General features: G+C 44.2%; 1 protein-coding gene across 1 annotated transcript in view; it reads right to left on the bottom strand.

Moving 5' to 3' along the window:
* LOC141017321 (SPRY domain-containing SOCS box protein 4-like) overlaps window positions 1-19717 on the bottom strand; it is a 92695-nt gene extending 72978 nt beyond the window's left edge. The window contains exon 1 of the mRNA XM_073491990.1: window positions 19573-19717. The gene's annotated coding sequence lies outside the window, so the exon portion shown is untranslated. The remainder of the gene's footprint in view (window positions 1-19572) is intronic.
* Window positions 19718-20307: the final 590 nt, after the last annotated feature.

Consider the following 20307-nt stretch of genomic DNA (forward strand, 5'->3'; position numbering starts at 1 on the left):
TGGATCTGTGATTTCATATTCTCGCTCTCCGTGTTTGAGGAGTGGACATTAGACTGGCCCTTATTTAGCTGGGCTTTCAGGCCATGTATCTCTTTCTCCATCTGCTCTTTCTCACAGCTCCACGCTTTCTTTCCTTGGAGCTGATCAAGGATATAAGTCAGGGCATCCTCTTGGATTTCCAATTTGACTCTGCCCTCAGATCCAACTTGGATGAGCTTCACCTTGCAGTCCCTCAGCTCACACCTTAGGTTTCTCTGAAGGGTAAGCAAAGCAAATTCATCCATCTTGTAGTTGTTTTCCATGTCTCCCAGCTTTGTCTTCTGCTGGACCTCTGTGTTTTGTCTCATCTGGATTCGCTGTCTTCTCCTTGCCAGCATATGTTCTCTCCTCTCTTTTCTTTCTCTTTTCTGAATCGCAGCTTGATCTCTCATCGGGCTTCTTTCGCTACTACTCGGGGCACGTTCCATTGTAACGGGGTCTGAGTACTAATGGCATAAACATATATTCTAACCTTTATAGCATTTCCAACATTCTAGAACGTTTACTGAATCTTTGAACTCCTTTGATTTGTCTCCATTGATCTCCTTTGATTTGTCTCCATTGATCTCCTTTGATCTTCTTCTTGTTGTTGCTATAGCAACAATGACAGTGTTTATTTACAAAACTTGATGGTCTTTTTTCATTGTGTTATTTCGAAGTGTATTTATCTAATTAATCTAAAATGCATGTCTGGTGCTCTCATTTCTCACTAATATCGACAATTTCACTAACCTTAGGTTGGAGACATAAAGTTCATAAAATAAACAAAGCAGAAACATCAGAAAGGTCCGACCATCGTGTTTAACTATAAATCTTTAAATGTTAAAGTTACACCTGAAAATGACAGCAGAAATAAACAAGTTTGCTGATTTCACATATCTCCTGAAATCAACTGAAAGTCAACCAGGAGTGACTGGTGTTGTTAACGCACTGTCATACTGTAGTGATCGGGTCTATTGGATACCAGTTGTTTGAATATATGAATGAAAATAGTCCAAATGTGAAATTTGGTGTAGAAAGTATCTTTTGAGAATGATCATGGGCGGGTGGTGCAAGTAACTGCCTCATTGTTCATTTTGTTCTAAAATGGTTCAGACATTCATTCAGCGGTTGCTGTTGCTGCTAGCTATGATTGAACCATGTCTTGTGTGCACCACATATCCCAAATTGTACATCACAAGCATGGGAACAAACACACACACTGCACAACAGTGACTCATATTTTACAAACAATATACACCAATCAGGCATTAAACATTATGACCACCTGCCTAATATTGTGAAGGTTCACCTTGTGCAGCCAAAACAGCTCTGACCTGTCAAGACATGGACTTAAGACCTCTGAGGGTGTCCTGTGGTGACTGGCACCAGGGCATTTTATAGTGGATCCTCTGGGTCCTGTATGTTGGGGGATGGGGCCTCCATGGATCAGACCTGCTCCAGCACATCTTATAGATGCTCAATCAGATTTGGATCTGGGGAATTTGGAGGCCTGGTCAACACCTTGGGCCTTTTATTGTGTTCCTCGAGCTGTTCCTGAGTAGTGTTTGCGGTGTGACAGGGCACATTGTCCTGCTGGGGGGCCACTGCCATCGGGTAGTGTTGTTGTGATGAGGGGGTGTACTTGGTCCACAACAGTGTTTGGATGGGTGGTGCGTGTCAAGTGGCATTTACCTGAATGCTGGCACCCAAGGTTTCCCAGCAGAACATCGCATTGTGATGAGATGATCAATGTTATTCACATCACCTGTCAGTGGTTTTAATGTTGTGGCTGATCGGTGTTTATTACACTATAATATTGGGCTTTACAGGAAAGATTCTAGTGGAAAGCAAGGGTTCAGCTCTTAACATCATACATTTAGTGGCAGGTTCTTGGTATGTAGTTAGTGGCTGTGATATAGTTGAGTATCTGATACAGTGTCCCAATCTGATATTGCAACACATCCTCGTACCGAAACAACTGAAGAGGTGTATTGCGAGTGTTTCTCAAAACCACATATCTAATCTTTCCCAAAACATGACCAAGCAGTGTAGCAGTAATTTGGTTAGGTTAAGGCAAAAACACTTTTTCGTTAGGTTTAGGAAAACATTGTGGTTTGGGTTCAAATAACTACGTTACTTCGTTATGACCTCAGTGACAAACATACCTATGTTTCGTACGTAGCTTCAGTTATATTATGTACGTGACGTAACTTTACTACGTCATACAGTTAAAATAATTCACAGTTGACGTTTCATTCTAGACACCAACAGCAAGGTTCAGGGTTCGATGTAGGGTTGTTCTTGTTTTGTGTCTTGCTCAAATTTCCTCCACTCTACTTTCTTCCCCTCTCCATTTGATATCATCAGTAAGCGAGCCAACGTTGACATTTTCACACTTGGTACACACTGGCTGCAATATTGTATCTCATTCCCCATATGCAGATGTTTCCATACAGTGCACAAGAGGTCACTGAATGGTTTGATGAGTATGAAAATTATGTGGATCCTGTGCGGTGGCATTTCGCAGTCACCGGATCTCAATTCAAAGGAGACATATTATGCTTTTCTGTATTTTTTCCTTTGCATCAGTGTTTTATATACAGAGTGATCTAAAAAAGTGATCGCCTTGGTTCCCTCATCAAAAAGCTCACAGGATTTTTCTGGGACTTGATCTGTTATTTTTCTGTAGTCAGTAGTAGATGAGTGGTGGAGGAAGTACTCAGATCCTTCATTTATGTAGAAATACATACAACAATGTAACACTTTATTACAAGTACAAGTCCTGCATTCAAAACCTTAGTTAAGTAAAGGTATAATCAGCTGAAGGTACTTGAAGTATGAGAAGTAAAGCACGAGTTCTGCTGTCAAATGACCTGTGTGTGGTTAAAGCTTTACAACAGATTTTAAATTCTCAACAACTGACTGACAAATGTGACATTATTATTATCTTTTTTCTTTGATTTTATTTCATGCTATTTTTTTATTATGCTCAGATTTAATGATATTTTTATGCAGATGGTGGTACAGAGGGCCTTGCAGACCATATGTGGGCCAGATGAACGTAGATGGTTTGGGCCAGATCGTGCAATGCCGTGCAGATGTATTAATTTTTATGCACTGATTTAACTTTTTTTTTTTTTATTTATTGAATAATTTCTTCCTCAATGAAAGTGGGCGAACCGGAGTACCCGGAGAAAACCCGTCGTATCACAGGGATAACAAATGTGTGTGTTTGAGCAAGTCTGTGTTCCTGAGCGTGGATCTGGGCTCTAGAAGAACTTTCGGAACCATTTCTTCTTTTTCTTCTTCTGGCTCATGAGATCTTCCAACTGGGACTTCATGGAGCTTTCTTTCTTCTCCCACTCCTGCTCCTTTTCTTGCAGAGTCTTTTTAAGATCTTCTGTGGCCTGAATGAGGGATGTCTTTAGCTCCCGCCACTCAACTTGATGACCCTGCAACTCCTGCTCAACATCCCTCAGAGCAGCCATGAGGGTGTCGTTCTTGTGTTTCTGCTCATCCAGCTGAGCCACATGTGGAGCTCTGGATTTCTCCATCTCCTCCAGCAGGGAGGTTTTCTCTTGCTGCCAGCAGAGGCACTCGGTCTCCAGCAGATCCTCTGCCTTTTTCAGGGCAGATGCAATATGTGGGTCAGATGAACGTAGATGGTTTGGGCCAGATCGTGCAATGCCGTGCAGATGTTATCATTTTTATGCACTGATTTAACTTTTTTTTTTTTATTGAAGAATTTCTTCATCAATGAAAGTGGGGGAACCGGAGTACCCGGAGAAAACCCGTCGTATCACAGGGATAACAAATGCGTGTGTTTGAGCAAGTCTGTGTTCCTGAGCGTGGATCTGGGCTCTAGAAGAACTTTCGGAACCATTTCTTCTTTTTCTTCTTCTGGCTCATGAGATCTTCCAACTGGGACTTCATGGAGCTTTCTTTCTTCTCCCACTCCTGCTCCTTTTCTTGCAGAGTCTTTTTAAGATCTTCTGTGGCCTGAATGAGGGATGTCTTTAGCTCCCGCCACTCAACTTGATGACCCTGCAACTCCTGCTCAACATTCCTCAGAGCAGCCATGAGGGTGTCGTTCTTGTGTTTCTGCTCATCCAGCTGAGCCACATGTGGAGCTCTGGATTTCTCCATCTCCTCCAGCAGGGAGGTTTTCTCTTGCTGCCAGCAGAGGAACTCGGTCTCCAGCAGATCCTCTGCCTTTTTCAGGGCAGATGCAATATGTGGGTCAGATGAACGTAGATGGTTTGGGCCAGATCGTGTAATGCTGTGCAGATGTTATCATTTTTATGCACTGATTTAACTTTTTTTTTTTTTTTAATTGAAGAATTTCTTCATCAATGAAAGTGGGGGAACCGGAGCACCCGGAGAAAACCCGTCGTATCACAGGGATAACAAATGCGTGTGTTTGAGCAAGTCTGTGTTCCTGAGCGTGGATCTGGGCTCTAGAAGAACTTTCGGAACCATTTCTTCTTTTTCTTCTTCTGGCTCATGAGATCTTCCAACTGGGACTTCATGGAGCTTTCTTTCTCCTCCCACTCCTGCTCCTTTTCTTGCGGAGTTTTTTTAAGATCTTCTGTGGCCTGAATGAGGGATGTCTTTAGCTCCCGCCACTCAACTTGATGACCCTGCAACTCCTGCTCAACATCCCTCAGAGCAGCCATGAGGGTGTCGTTCTTGTGTTTCTGCTCATCCAGCTGAGCCACATGTGGAGCTCTGGATTTCTCCATCTCCTCCAGCAGGGAGGTTTTCTCTTGCTGCCAGCAGAGGCACTCGGTCTCCAGCAGATCCTGTGCCTTTTTCAGGGCAGATGCAATATGTGGGCCAGATGAACGTAGATGGTTTGGGCCAGATCGTGCAATGCCGTGCAGATGTTATCATTTTTATGCACTGATTTAACTTTTTTTTTTTTTTTTATTGAAGAATTTCTTCCTCAATGAAAGTGGGGGAACCGGAGCACCCGGAGAAAACCCGTCGTATCACAGGGATAACAAATGCGTGTGTTTGAGCAAGTCTGTGTTCCTGAGCGTGGATCTGGGCTCTAGAAGAACTTTCGGAACCATTTCTTCTTTGTCTTCTTCTGGCTCACGACATCTTCCAACTGGCACTTCATGGAGCTTTCTTTCTCCTCCCACTCCTGCTCCTTTTCTTGCGGGGTCTTTTTAAGATCTTCTGTGGCCTGAATGAGGGATGTCTTTGGCTCCTGCCACTCAAGTTGATGACCCTTCAACTCCTGCTCAACATTCCTCAGAGCAGCCATGAGGGTGTCGTTCTTGTGTTTCTGCTCGTCCAGCTGAGCCACATGTAGAGCTCTGGATTTCTCCATCTCCTCCAGCAGGGAGGTTTTCTCTTGCTGCCAGCAGAGGCACTCAGTCTCCAGCAGGTCCTCTGCCTTTTTCAGGGCAGACGCGATCTTCCTGGTTTCCTCTTTGTGTTTCTCAAGCTGGGCTTGATGGGAAGTCTTAGATCTTTCTATAGCTTCCTGCACCTCCTGCTGCATATCCTGCACAGTCTTCATGTAGTCTCCTGTGGCCTGAATGAGGGATGTATTTTCCTCCAGCCACTCAATATGATCATTGTTCATGCTTTTCAGAGCAGCCACGAGGGTGTCATTCTTGTGTTTCTGCTCATCCAACTGAGCCACATGTAGAGCTCTAGATTTCTCCATCTCCTCCAGCAGTGAGGTTTTCTCTTGCTGCCAGCAAAGGCACTCGGTCTCCAGTAGATCCTCTGCCTTTTTCAGGGCAGATGCGATCTTCCTGGTTTCCTCTTTGTGTTCCTCCAGCTGGGCTTGATGGGAAGCCTTAGATCTTTCTATAGCCTCCTGCACCTCCTGCTGCATATCCTGCAGAGTCTTCTTGAAGTCTCCTGTGGCCTGAATGAGGGATGTATTTTCCTCCAGCCACTCAATATGATGGTTGTTCATGCTTTTCAGAGCAGCCACAAGGGTGTCGTTCTTATGTTTCTGTTCATCCAGCTGAGCCACATGTAGAGTTCTGGATTTCTCCATCTCCTCCAGCAGGGAGGTTTTCTCTTGCTGCCAGCAGAGGCACTCGGTCTCCAGCAGATCCTCTGCCTTTTTCAGGGCAGATGCGATCTTCATGGTTTCCTCTTTGTGTTCCTCCAGCTGGGCTTGATGGAAAGCCTGACAACTTTCCATAGCCTCCTTCCCCTTCTGAATGAGGGAATTCTTTAACTCCTTACACTCAAAATGACCGTTGTTCAGTTGCTGCTTGATGTTTTTCAGAGCAGCGATGACGGTGGTGTTCTTGTGTTTCTGCTCTTCCAGCTGAGCCACATAGAGAGCTCTGGATTTCTCTATCTCCTCCAGCAGGGATGTTTTCTCTTGCTGCCAGCGGAGGCACTCGGTCTCCAGCAGATCCTCTGCCTTTTTCAGGGCAGATGCGATCTTCCTGGTTTCCTCTTTGCATTCCTCAAGCTGGGCTTGATGGGAAGCCTTAGCTCTTTCCATAGCCTCCTTCCCCTTCTGAATGAGGGACTTCTGTTCCTTCATCCACTCAATTTGATGGTTGTTCATGCTTTTCAGAGCAGCCACGAGGGTGTCGTTCTTGTGTTTCTGCTTGTCCAGCTGAGCCACATAGAGAGCTCTGGATTTCTCCATCTCCTCCAGCAGGGAGGTTTTCTCCTGCTGCCAGCAGAGGCACTCGGTCTCCAGCAGATCCTCTGCCTTTTTCAGGGCAAATGCGACCTTCCTGGTTTCTGCTTTGTGTTCCTCAATCTGGAGTCGATGGTAAGTCTGGGTTCTTTCTACAAACTTCTTAGCATCTTCCTTTTGTTCTAGAAGAGCTTCCTCTTTCTTGCCAAGTCTCTTCTGCAGCTTCTGAACTTGAGCCCTCTCATATACAAGATCGGCCTCCAGCAGTTCGACTTTTGTGCGAGCCTCAAACTCTGTTTCTTTGTCAGAGTGCTGCAACTTCAGGATTAGAGTAGTTGCCTCAGTGTTGTGTTCAGCCAATGCGCGCAGCTGCTTTTCAAAACCAACGTCTAATTTCATTGCCTTTACTTCCCTCTGAAGGCCCTCATTCTCAGCCTCCACTTTCTCCAATTTGACCTGAACATCCTTGCTGTTAGAAATCTGCTGCTCAAGGGCACCCTTAGTGTTCTTCAGCATCTCGGAGCATTTGATGAGCTGTGACTCCAGGTCTTTAGTCTCCTCCAACTTCAGATTCATATCCTCATTCATCTTTTGCAGTGTGTCTTCGAGGGTCCTACTGTAAGAAGTCTTTACGTCAAGATTATCCAGAGCTTGAGACAGGCTCCTACAGAGCGCTTGGATCTGTGATTTCATATACTCGCTCTCCGTGTTTGAGGAGTGGACATTAGACTGGCCCTTATTTAGCTGGGCTTTCAGGCCATGTATCTCTTTCTCCATCTGCTCTTTCTCACAGCTCCACGCTTTCTTTCCTTGGAGCTGTTCAAGGATATAAGTCAGAGCATCCTCTTGGACTTCCAATTTGACTCTGCCCTCAGATCCAACTTGGGTGAGCTTCACCTTGCGGTCCCTCAGCTCACACCTTAGGTTTCTCTGAAGGGAAAGCAAAGCAAATTCATCCATCTTGTAGTTGTTTTCCATGTCTCCCAGCTTTGTCTTCTGCTGGACCTCTGTGTTTTGTCTCATCTGGATTCGCTGTCTTCTCCTTGCCAGCATATGTTCTCTCCTCTCTTTTCTTTCTCTTTTCTGAATCGCAGCTTGATCTCTCATCGGGCTTCTTTCGCTACTACTCGGGGCACGTTCCATTGTAACGGGGTCTGAGTACTAATGGCATAAACATATATTCTAACCTTTATAGCATTTCCAACATTCTAGAACGTTTACTGAATCTTTGAACTCCTTTGATTTGTCTCCATTGATCTCCTTTGATTTGTCTCCTTTGATCTCCTTTGATCTTCTTCTTGTTGTTGCTATAGCAACAATGACAGTGTTTATTTACAAAACTTGATGGCCTTTTTTCATTGTGTTATTTCAAAGTGTATTTATCTAATTAATCTAAAATGCATGTCTGGTGCTCTCATTTCTCACTAATATCGACAATTTCACTAACCTTAGATTGGAGACATAAAGTTCATAAAATAAACAAAGCAGAAACATCAGAAAGGTCCGACCATCGTGTTTAACTATAAATCTTTAAATGTTAAAGTTACACCTGAAAATGACAGCAGAAATAAACAAGTTTGCTGATTTCACATATCTCCTGAAATCAACTGAAAGTCAACCAGGAGTGACTGGTGTTGTTAACGCGCTGTCATACTGTAGTGATCGGGTCTATTGGATACCAGTTGTTTGAATATATGAATGAAAATAGTCCAAATGTGAAATTTGGTGTAGAAAGTATCTCTTGAGAATGATCATGGGCGGGTGCTGCAAGTAACTGCCTCATTGTTCATTTTGTTCTAAAATGGTTCAGACATTCATTCAGCGGTTGCTGTTGCTGCTAGCTTTGATTGAACCATGTCTTGTGTGCACCACATATCCCAAATTGTACATCACAAGCATGGGAACAAACACACACACTGCACAACAGTGACTCATATTTTACAAACAATATACACCAATCAGGCATTAAACATTATGACCACCTGCCTAATATTGTGAAGGTTCACCTTGTGCAGCCAAAACAGCTCTGACCTGTCAAGACATGGACTTAAGACCTCTGAGGGTGTCCTGTGGTGACTGGCACCAGGGCATTTTATAGTGGATCCTCTGGCTCCTGTATGTTGGGGGGTGGGGCCTCCATGGATCAGACCTGCTCCAGCACATCTTATAGATGCTCAATCAGATTTGGATCTGGGGAATTTGGAGGCCCGGTCAACACCTTGGGCCTTTTATTGTGTTCCTCGAGCTGTTCCTGAGTAGTGTTTGCGGTGTGACAGGGCACATTGTCCTGCTGGGGGGCCACTGCCATCGGGTAGTGTTGTTGTGATGAGGGGGTGTACTTGGTCCACAACAGTGTTTGGATGGGTGGTGCGTGTCAAGTGGCATTTACCTGAATGCTGGCACCCAAGGTTTCCCAGCAGAACATCGCATTGTGATGAGATGATCAATGTTATTCACATCACCTGTCAGTGGTTTTAATGTTGTGGCTGATCGGTGTTTATTACACTATAATATTGGGCTTGGGGATTGGGTTTAGGAAAACGTTGTGGTTTGGGTTCAAATAACTATGTTACTTCATTATGACCTCAGTGACAAACCTACCTATGTTTCGTACGTAGCTTCAGTTATATTATGTACGTGACGTAACTTTACTACGTTATACAGTTAAAATAATTCACAGTTGACGTTTCATTCTAGACACCAACAGCTTGTTGACTCACACGCTGGGGTTCAGGGTTCGATGTAGGGTTGTTCTTGTTTTGTGTCTTGCTCAAATTTCCTCCACTCTACTTTCTTCCGCTCCCCTCCCTCCCCTCATTATTATCATCATCATCATAATGTTTTAACAAAACTTTACACTGTGTCGCCATGCTGTGTAATCCTCAACCAATGAGCGCTTACCCTTCTGCTAAAGCACTTAAAGAGACAGGACCTAAAACAGAGCGTTTCAGACAGAGGCCAGGGCAGTATGAGTAAACTGATGTATTTTTTGAGCATTAAAGTTTGTAAACCGATTCTAGTACTAACCCAAAATAAAATGACCACCCTGAAAATGAACATAATATGTCTCCTTTAAGATAATGCTCACTGTCATCATCCTCAAAGCACTAATTTGAGGAAATAACATTTGAAAGAATTGAATTCATCCCTCCAGGAGAATTTCAGAGACACCTTACTATGGCACTTAATTTTGGCGTGTCCTTTACTATGTCAGCCATCTGTACATTTATGTAATTCAGTGATTTGACGCTGACCTAAACAGCTGTTAAATTTGCTCTGATCCCACAGTAATAAATGCTAATGTGAACGGTAGGGATTATTTTGAACTCAGTTCAGCGACAGTATGTGAGCATTATGAATTTATAAAACACAGTCCACAGACACCCAACCAACTCTACCAGTGAATCATTTATATCATCATGCTATTTTCTATTCTGGGACTAAACATACACGCTTGTTGTGTTTAAATTCTCCACCCTCGCTTCTCACCTTTACAGAGACATCACCATCTGCAGCGACACACTCCACTGTACTCCCTCGTCTCCTACCATCCCAATATGCTGTTCAGGTCTCTCATCTTTCTCCCACATTTCCTTACACCTCTCTCCTCTGTTCTTCTCACCACTCTCCCCCATCCTTCGCCAGCCTCCCTCCCTGTCTGAAATGACTCATTACAGTACAAGCCTCCTTCTAAAATGTCAAAACTCTCACCCCATGTCTCTCTCGTTTGCTTCTTTTCTCACCTTCTTCTTTTCACCTCTCACCTTTTTCCCTCTCTCTCTCTCTCTCTCTCTCTCTCTCACACACACACACACACACACACACACACACACACACACACACACACAACCCTCCTGATTTCCCCATTCCTTTCTCAGTCCGCCCACCGACTTGTACGCTCGCTCCTTCCGCTTTTCCTTAATCCGCCTTTTATTCCTTCCCCCCAACTTCCTATCTTCCTACTTTCTCACTCCTCCTGCTTCTTTTAGCTCTAATTCATTGATTCATTTTGTGTATACATAGTTCTGTTCATGCACCCCCTTCCTTCCTCTCCAGCTTTCTCCAGCCAAAAAGCATCCCCCCTCCCAACCATCTCCCCTGGACTCAATGCTGTCCGTCATACAGTCAATGAGTCACACTTCTCTGCATCCCTGCTATGACTTAGCATGACATGACATCCAAAAACCCCATCCCATCCTCCAGACTGCTAGGTACAAACGCACACACATCTGCTAGGCTTGTGTCCGTCATTATCTCGCTATTTAACAATAGTGAGCAGAAAGAACCAGCTGTGCTATTATTACCTCCCCGCTGTGTGTGTGTTAGTGTGTGTGTGTGTGTGTGTGTGTTAGTGTGTGTGTGTGCGCGCATGCGCCAGTTTGTGCTTACACCTTTGTTTAAGCCTATATTAACTTTTCCCAAATTGGAGGCTTTTTGATCATTTTCTAGCCTTCCATGCTCATTTTAAGTGTGCGTGTGTGTGTGTGTGTGTGTGTGTGTGCGTGTGTGTGTGTGTGAGGTTGTGGATCTCCACAATTAGGGCAGGCCAGCCACACATGGGTCTCCCTTGACACTTCCCCTCCAAGACCTAAATATTCATGAGACTCTAAACGCTTTCATGAGCTCTGTAATTATGGCCAGAAAATAGACGGAGAGCGAGACAAAGAGAGAAGGAGGGAGAGAGTGGGAGGCAGAGAAGGAAATGCCCTCACACTTTTTAAACACAGGCTGTCCTGCAGTATTAGCAGATAACATCAGCAGCGTTGTGCAGCTCTGCCGTCCAAGCCTGAGAAGCTCGAGACTATTTCGAGAGTTGTGTGACGGGCTGAGAAAAGGTTTCACTGCGTTAGGTTGAGACATTTTCACTATTTTGGGATAATTCCAATAAAAACAAAACTTTCCCTCAGGTTTTTTTGCATTTCATGCACTAAAAGTTGCTTTACTTGATAAAGAGGGCTCACGTCAAGCCTGAATGGTGTTATATGATGATGTGATAATAAGTGGGTGTTTATCTAGAGCTTTAGTGCCACACTGGCAGTAATCCTTGACAGCTGTGGATAGAAATCGCTCAGACTCAACAGTCCAAGCAGTCAAAATCAATAATCAGTTATGGCAGCACTCTCTTTTGTGATGACTTCAAAAACACAGATTCACTCAGTTTATTCCTATTTGGCTCAAAATATCTGCCAAGCAGAGCTGGGGAAAAAAACAATAATGTACCAAGGCTGACATCAAGACCCGACCTGGAAGTGACTGATCTAATTTGGCTGCCGCAGGTGTGTTCGGTAAAAGCTTTCCCCCGGATGATTTAGTGCGTGAGTGGTCTGCTAAAACACTACAACGCCTCGTCATCATCTAGTCGTATGCTGAATCTTCTTGCTTTGATTTTACTTCTGCATGTTTCTCACTGATTAGCTCCAACACCAATTCTACACGCTCAGTCGTCCTAAAAGCCGGTAAGTTTAAACCCTGCCTCTGTTCACCGTGTGCACACCTGGTCAAACACAGCATGAAGTGGGGGAGATGGTTGGTTTTGGGAAGCTTCAAAGCTTGTCGTATGCAGCCACACCAGTCGGAAAGGATGTTTCAGATGTCATTTGAGAATCCGACGACCACCTCACTGAAAGAGGGCCTTAAAAGAATAGTTCGGCATTAATTTAGCATAAAACCCTGGCTCTGGATGAAGGTAACATAATCTGATTACCAGCCAGGCTAGCAGTCTCCCCCTGTTTCCAGTCTTTATGCTAAGCTAAGCTAACTGGCTGCTGGCTGTAGTTTCATATCGAGCGTACAGACATGAGAGATGCATCGATTTTCTCGTCCAATTTCACAGTGTAGCACTGCTTGTTTAATGTTTTAAAGGGGAGCACATCTAAAACACTATCATACAATGCACTTGTTATTATCAGCAGGCCCTAAACGTATCTATGTTAACAGTTAATATTATGGTGCTACAGATATTTTGGCCATATTTTCCAGCCCAAAGGCTATGTTACAGTAAGAAGGATGTCGAGGGCTGGGTTTCCCACAATTGTCGCAGAACTGGGTTCACCCCATCCCTTTTAAAGCCCGCGGACAAATCTAATATCACATCTAATATAAGTGGGAATATGATGTGCGGTAACCCGGCCTCAGAGAGCCGTCTGGTCTATTTTGGGGTTTATAAGTAAACAGTCGGAGAAGGCAGCCAGGATTCCTGTTACAATAACACTGAGAGATGACACATGAGAAGACTTCAGGGCTTTTAAAGAGAGTCTCTGGCAGGAAATTCTATTGTTTTTCCCTTTTTATAAAACAAAAGCCGATACAACACATGCGCTGCGCACCAAAAGCACATCAGAGCAGTTACTACACCCTGTTAGTTTTCAGTCCATGACAATATCCTCACATTTATCTGACGTTTTTCGCTCTAGCCTAATCGACTTTACATTCCAGGATGAGTCAATTGATTTTATCCAACTGGAAAAGCCATCAGATAGTTTCATGGAAGTTATGATGTCACGTGGCAGACGGCGGCGGGAGGCAGCTGATTCAGAGCTGATTGTCTCAGCACTGAGACATGATGACGCTGCACTGACACACAGACAAGACAAAAGAAATATTTCAATATTGAGGAGAAACACACACACACACACACAAACAAACATGTGGCGACGGAATCGCCACAAAATGACAAATGAGCCAAAGTCCAGCACCTCAGACGCTGCTGTCATTTATATGTAAATGAGCACATCGACCGATACTCCCTCCATGCAGCCCTCTTTGCTCAGAACCCCAAAAAGATGGAGCCAACCTCCAATCAGATCAGACAAGATGTCAGATGAGGTGATTGGGAGTGACGGGACGCCAAACGATTGGTGACAAGACGAGATACAGTGAGGCGAAATGAGCTGAGACGACGGGGTTTTTACGAGGAGCAGACATTAGCCACGAATAAGGCCTGTTTGTCACGACACTAATGATTTCATGTTCCCTGTTGTCTCCCCAAGGGAAACCAGCTCCACCGCTGTAACCCTTCCTGAGCAGACTGACACATGTCCCGCAGGATGGCAATAAGATGACAGCGTCAACCTTGACCTGACAAACCGATGAGCAAGCTAAAACAGGGAGGGAGGTTCACTCGTGAAGTTGCACACGGAGACTGGTTTCTCGTGGAGACTTTCTGAATTCATCTCTGCCAGTCACAATATCAGCACCCACCGGGAGGGAAATCTGCCAGCATTACTGCAAAGTGCACTACCGCTCGAGTTATCCTGTCATTGTAATGGCCTCTGTGAGTCACCAGTGCATCAGCAGGCGCAAAAACACTGCCCACACACTCACACATAAACACACAGGTGCGTGCACACGCAGGTCGTACACTGCATTTAGACACAAAGCACCTGTCAAGGGCAGTGGGAACATGTCGTCTTCCTGTTTGTTTCTCTCTGCAGCAGCTGATGTCACTGACTTCAGAGCGCAGCAGTGCATGAGAGTGCTGTTTTACTTGAGTGATGTCTGATGTCTGTGTATTTGTGTACGTGTGTGTTTGTGTGTGTGTGTGTGTGTGTGCTTTTTTTGTGAGCTCAGCAGTCTATCACTGACTTAACAAAAGGCTGCTGAATATAAATTCATTCCCACTCCATCTGCCAGTGTAAGACATGTACATTTACATGGTTGTCCAAGGACAGAAAGATATAAATGGCTATACCTTCCATCTATCTATCTATCTATCTATCTATCTATCTATCTATCTATCTATCTATCTATCTATCTGAACCAAACGCCTACATCAGCCTCATAAACGCCTTATAATATTCACCATGTTAACAACATTAGCTCAGCGTGTTAGAGCACTAACATTTGCTAAGACATTTACAATTAATTGATTTCAATTAACTGCTGCCATAACCCAGAGAGTCTTCTAGTCAGGGCACAGCGGGTCAGCTAAACAAGCGAAAATAGTTAGAGGCGAGCATACAAGTCAACATAAATGTAGCAGCAAGTTTCAAATGATAAGTCTGTAATGAATAAAATTAAAATAGCAGCTTCGACATAATTTTGATGGTACAGTGTCTTGTAATAGGATGAATGGTGTCTCTGTCACAGCCACTCCATCCCCCCATCACTTGTTTCTGCAGTGTTTCCCATTAATTAACTAGACTCTGGCACTCAGAAACTGTGTTTTTTGTTTAATTTTACCAAAATGTTATTAACAAATAACAATTCATCCAGACATGAATGCGTGTATGAACTTCCATGATAACGTCTAACAGTCATTGAGACATTTCAGTTCTGACGCGGGGTGTCATGATATACATATACTGATGATAATTGTGATATTTAAAAATTAAATATTGATATTGTGTCAATGATACGCACACGACAATGTTGTGTAAATAATCCAGCGCCCCTCAAATCCTTTCTGTTTCTTTCTATTCTCGCTCGTCATAGCAGGTGGCGGTAATGCACCTTAACGCTTGTTGCCACCTAACATAAAACAGGAAGAAGAAGAAGAAGATGCAATAACTAGTTAGCTAACTACAACCACAGTGCGCCGCGACTACTGCCACATAAAATCACGTAGGGGGAGATAACAAACAGGAGACACTCTACCCATAGTGCAGGTAGATATCGCCATTATATCAATATTGTACTCTGGTCAGGATAATCGTGTCGTGAAAGTCTGATACTATGAATGCCCTGGACAGCTCACAAATGTGAGGAGCCGCTGCTTTTCTTGTGTCTTACATGACAGGAAACTGAATGTATTTGTATTTTACGCTGTTAATCAGACAAAACAAGCAGTTTCAATAAGTCACTTTCAGCTCCAGGAAATTGTGATGGGATTTATTATTACAAACAACAAAATTAAGTCAATTTTATTCATATAGCGCCAAATAACATTATCTCATGATTAATGCCTAATCAATCATAAAAATAACTGCTCTGTGCACGGCCAGGATAGATTAAATAAAATGATTTCAGAGCACCGATGCACACTTAGCTCATGGTAGGCAAAATGCGCCTCTCACCATCACACTCTGTGTGACACTCTGATCTATTTTGTGCCTTCATTTGGTCTAATTTGAGGCTTCACAGGTTCCGATCTTTGAGCCTGTGCTTCCTGTTAGAGACTGCTTCCTGTGGTACTCTGCTGTGGCGCACAACAAGCGCAGTGGGGGAGGCGGGGAAATGGTGTAATTAAAAATAATGATGGCTGATGGAAAGCAGCTCATACCGACTACAAAATGCTGTCTGTCTTGTCACCAGATCGCCTCGTGTGTCACTGAGTGATGTGCGCGGTGACACGCCGGGCACTGAGCAGAATGCAGATGAGCAATGTGTCCGACAAACCGGCAATAAAAAAAACCTAATTTTAAATTCTACCCTGCGACCAAGATGTTGATTAACCGATGCGTAATAACAGTGAGTAAACTCCTGGGAGGCTGTTGAGTTCGCGAGCTACCCCAAAAAAGTCGCCCATCACTGCATTTAAATTAGTGCTCTGACATCACTGCCGCCCTTCTGAACGGGGATTACGCCAACACGCCTCAGACAGAACTTCCACTATCTCAATTTGAGGATTTTAACCAGTCTGTACATGATGCCAGCCGGTATCTGTTCAGTTTAAGTAGCAGTGACAGGGTGTGATAAGACACAGCCGAGTTAAAAAACCCTTATCTGGCCTACAAGCTGAATCCCATCTGCCTCTCGCCTCAAACAGACTCATAATGCCGCTTATTAGTCCCTCTGGAGGGATAAAGGGGACAAGGGGAGATTTTTAAAAAGGGAGGGAAAAGGCAGGAAGTACCGACAGACAGAAAACAGATTAAGAGGGAAAGAGAGCTGAGCAAAGGAGGAGAGAGGAAAAATGCAAAGAATGTTCAACAAGCCCAGAAGAAGGCGAAATTTTATGAGAAAGATTTAAGCGTGCTCGCTTATCCTGACAAGTGCAGGTGCAGAGGGCCGCACAGTGTGAGAACTGAGAGCAGCTGAAATCAGTGGAAGTGTATTTACTGAAAGCATTGGACATTTGCATTTCAAGATTAAGCCACATTGGCACTGTTAAACTGAGTAAGTACAGAAAGTGCTTAGCTGAAGTTAGGGCTTAAAAATAATTTTATTATATTCTAGGCCGTATCGTGATACACGATATACACTTGGATATTTTAAATCTCCTCAAAAGCACTCTGTCAATGCTAGGATGGGACAACAAAATCGAACATCATAATATTTTTGACCAAACAAGCCCTACTTCGATATTGCAACAATACTGTCGGGGATGACTTTTGGTACTTGGAAAAAGTATTAACTCAATGAGATTTCTGATCAGTGATCATCAGTAATGTGGATATAATGACTCAGTGGGTAAAGACAAGTAGAACAGTCTGGTAAACTCAGAAAATGACATCATTTTACTGTAATCCAGACTTTGAAACCAGGAAAAGACATATCACGATATAATGATCTAAGACAATATATAGTCTCATATCACGGTAACGATATAATATCACATATGAATATGAAATGGAAAACTGAAGTTGAAGTGTTGCAGAGATGAAAGCAGTTGAAATGTCAGGGCTGAACTGTGCAACTCAGTTACCAGAATAAATGCTGTCAGTGTACATTTCTGCAAACCATGGATACGTGGAAACTTTACATTTCTTTAGGTTCAATTTTAAATGTAATCTTGTGACAGTGCTGGTTGGGATTAGGACAACATCATGTTTTGGCCTTGAATACCTGGCTCTGGCCACCACACACACTGCTGGAGGTGTCCTGACGTCTTGTTCAAAGCAACGTTTTTGTAGCAACAAACATGAGTGGAAATTGAAAAATATCAAGTGGTTTCACACTTACAAATGTTTAAACGCCTTTCCACCATCCGATGTAAAAGTCACGTCATACGCATGTAAAGTGAACATAATACGGCGCATGTAGAAATGTCCGCACGGTACATATGACACATACAAATGTAAACTGCCAACAATTGAATCTAACGGCCAGGCTGCACTCTGCTAAAAGCATTTGACTATCAGCTGGAGTCAAAGTGGCAGACACGGCTGAGAAGAAGTGCACTGTAAACAGCTTAAGTGTCAGTTGGAGTGTGTGAGCTGTCAGTTATAAATTGTGAAAAATGTAACCACTGAAAGCAGTTGAAGTGTTAGAGATAGTGTACACTGCAAACGGTTGGTGTGTCACCAAGTTCAGGAGCCGAAGGGAAGAGGTAGAAGAACAGGTACAGTGACGGTGAGGACGGGAGACAGTTGAGACGTGAGGGGGAGTATGGAAGAGAAGAAATGCTGCAATATTTCAGAGGAAGTGCAGAGGAAGCAGAGGTAGAGGAACTGGGAAGTAGGCGTTTACGGATAGAAGAAAAAACGGACACAGCCGGTGAGTGGACGTCCTGGTGAGCGGCCCGATCTCCCACAGTGACCGGCTGGTCAGATCCACCAGACAGATAAATGACCCCCTGTCACCATTACAATGCTCCATCCTCACCACCACCTCCTCCTCCATCTCTCTCCCAACCAACCACCCCCCTCCCATCCCGACAGGTCATCCATCAACTGGCAGACTTCACCCACCCACATGCACACACACTTTTTTTTTTTTGCCCGTTACTTGTTAGTAAGCCAAATGGGGGCGGCGCTGCACCTGGCACATAGGAGGAGGGAGTGAGTACCCGCTGTTCAGTAGCTCCTGCTCTCGTTTGTTTTGTTTTTTTTTTTTTTACCTTTCTCTTCCGCTGCTCCCATTCTTCTCTCTCCACACCTCCTTGCTCTTACCACCTGCTCTCCATTTTCCCCGTCCTCATCACCTTACCAATCATAGTGAGTAAATGTCAAGGTGTAGCCGCAGTCGCTCATACAGAGAACTGCGAGAAAAGGCGCTTTTTACTTCTTTTTATTTTAAAATCGAGGCTCCAGACTTCATTTTCACACTGGATGAGAGTTAGGCACACCAGCACATATTTTTGGTGCACCCGTTAAGACATTTTAATTTAATTTCTTGACACATTATGTTAACAGGAATGAAAGAAATTTAAATCTCCTAAATTTCCGGCACAATTACCGGTGCGACCGATGAAAATGTTTAGTCGCTTGACAGATTTTTTGGGTGCGTGTGCGACCAAAATAGTCCATTCTGAAAAAATGCAACACCTACAACTCTTAAAACAACTGCTAACCCTCCCCGGGGCACTGGGATGGTTGTTCAGCCCGGATGCACCTTCAGACTTCCATAAACAGTCGACTTTGGTCAGTCGAAGTTAATTAAATTTCGGAAAAAATGATTAATTTGAAAATGACTTGTTGTTACTTGTGTTTGACGATGCAGTTTATAGTACTCAGCCGTTTTAAACCTAGATGTCAGGAGCAATTAAATCAGAGAGGTTACAAGATGTTTATGATTTGACTTTTCTTTCCTCATCTTTGCTCTTTTATCGTGAAATACGACACAATCTGACCTCTTTGTGGGTCTTAAACCTCTTCGACTTCAACAATCCCAAGTATGGGTCACAGGTTGGACATCATCAGTGTACTTCTTCTCTCTCCAAAAGAAAACTGCTGGATAAACAGACTGCTAACAAACAGGTCTGTCTTATTACTGACATCCGGATTGAATTAGGTGGGGATGCAAGAAGACAACAGGAGGTGACACCAGTGTGACCACACACACACACACACACACACACACACACACACACATCCAGGTACGCTGCTGCCTGAGTGTTTCTCAGGTAAGTTGTGAGAACTTTAACATGGCGACGGACTAAAAGTAACACTTTCCCACAGAAAGAGCAGCTGATTTCTCCACAGTTAGATTTCAGTCCACACAGTCATCGACCCAACACGAACTGAGGATACTTTCCTAAAAGAAAACATTGTGTCGTCCACATCACTGCTCAGCTCATCCGGAGCAAACACACAAACACTCACCAAAACACAAACTCGTCTCCGCACGACACTTCTCCCGGAGGAGTCCTCTCCGCGGTGAGCAGGACCGAGGCCTCTGTGCTCTCCTCCGCCGATGACAGCAGCGTTATTCCGGCGTTGTTACATGTGTTTGAGCGATGTAGCGACGGTTTCTTTGTTGCAGTCGGCAGCAGCGCGATGCATCCAGGCGGCCGCCGTCCCGACGCTCAGTGTCCATTTACTCCGCACAGCGAGCGCTGATTGGTCGCTTCTGCCACAACACGGCGCTCTGCTCTGACGCGATTGGCTTAGGCTCAGATGGTGCGTTCACGGGCCGCTCTTAAACTTAGGCTCCCGTTGAGCTGTATAAATACTACTACTACTACTACTACTCCAAAGCAACTTACAGTAATTAATACATACATTCATACACTGATGGCGGTGGCTGCCATGCAAGGTGCCGACCAACACATCAGGACCAACACATCAAGAGCAGTCTGGGGTTCAGTATCTTGCCCAAGGACACTTCGACATGCAGACCAGGGGAATCAAACCAGCAACCTTCCAATAACAAGACTCTGGCTCTACCCCTGAGCCACAGCCGACCGCTACTGTTACTACTACCACTACTACTACTACTGCTACTCCTACCACCACTACTACTACCACTACTACTACCACTACTACCACTACTATCACTACTACTACCACCACTACTACTACCACTACTACCACTACTACTGCTACCACTACTATCAC

This window comes from Pagrus major, chromosome 21 (assembly GCF_040436345.1).
Source record: "Pagrus major chromosome 21, Pma_NU_1.0".
In the NCBI taxonomy this organism is placed as follows: domain Eukaryota; kingdom Metazoa; phylum Chordata; class Actinopteri; order Spariformes; family Sparidae; genus Pagrus; species Pagrus major.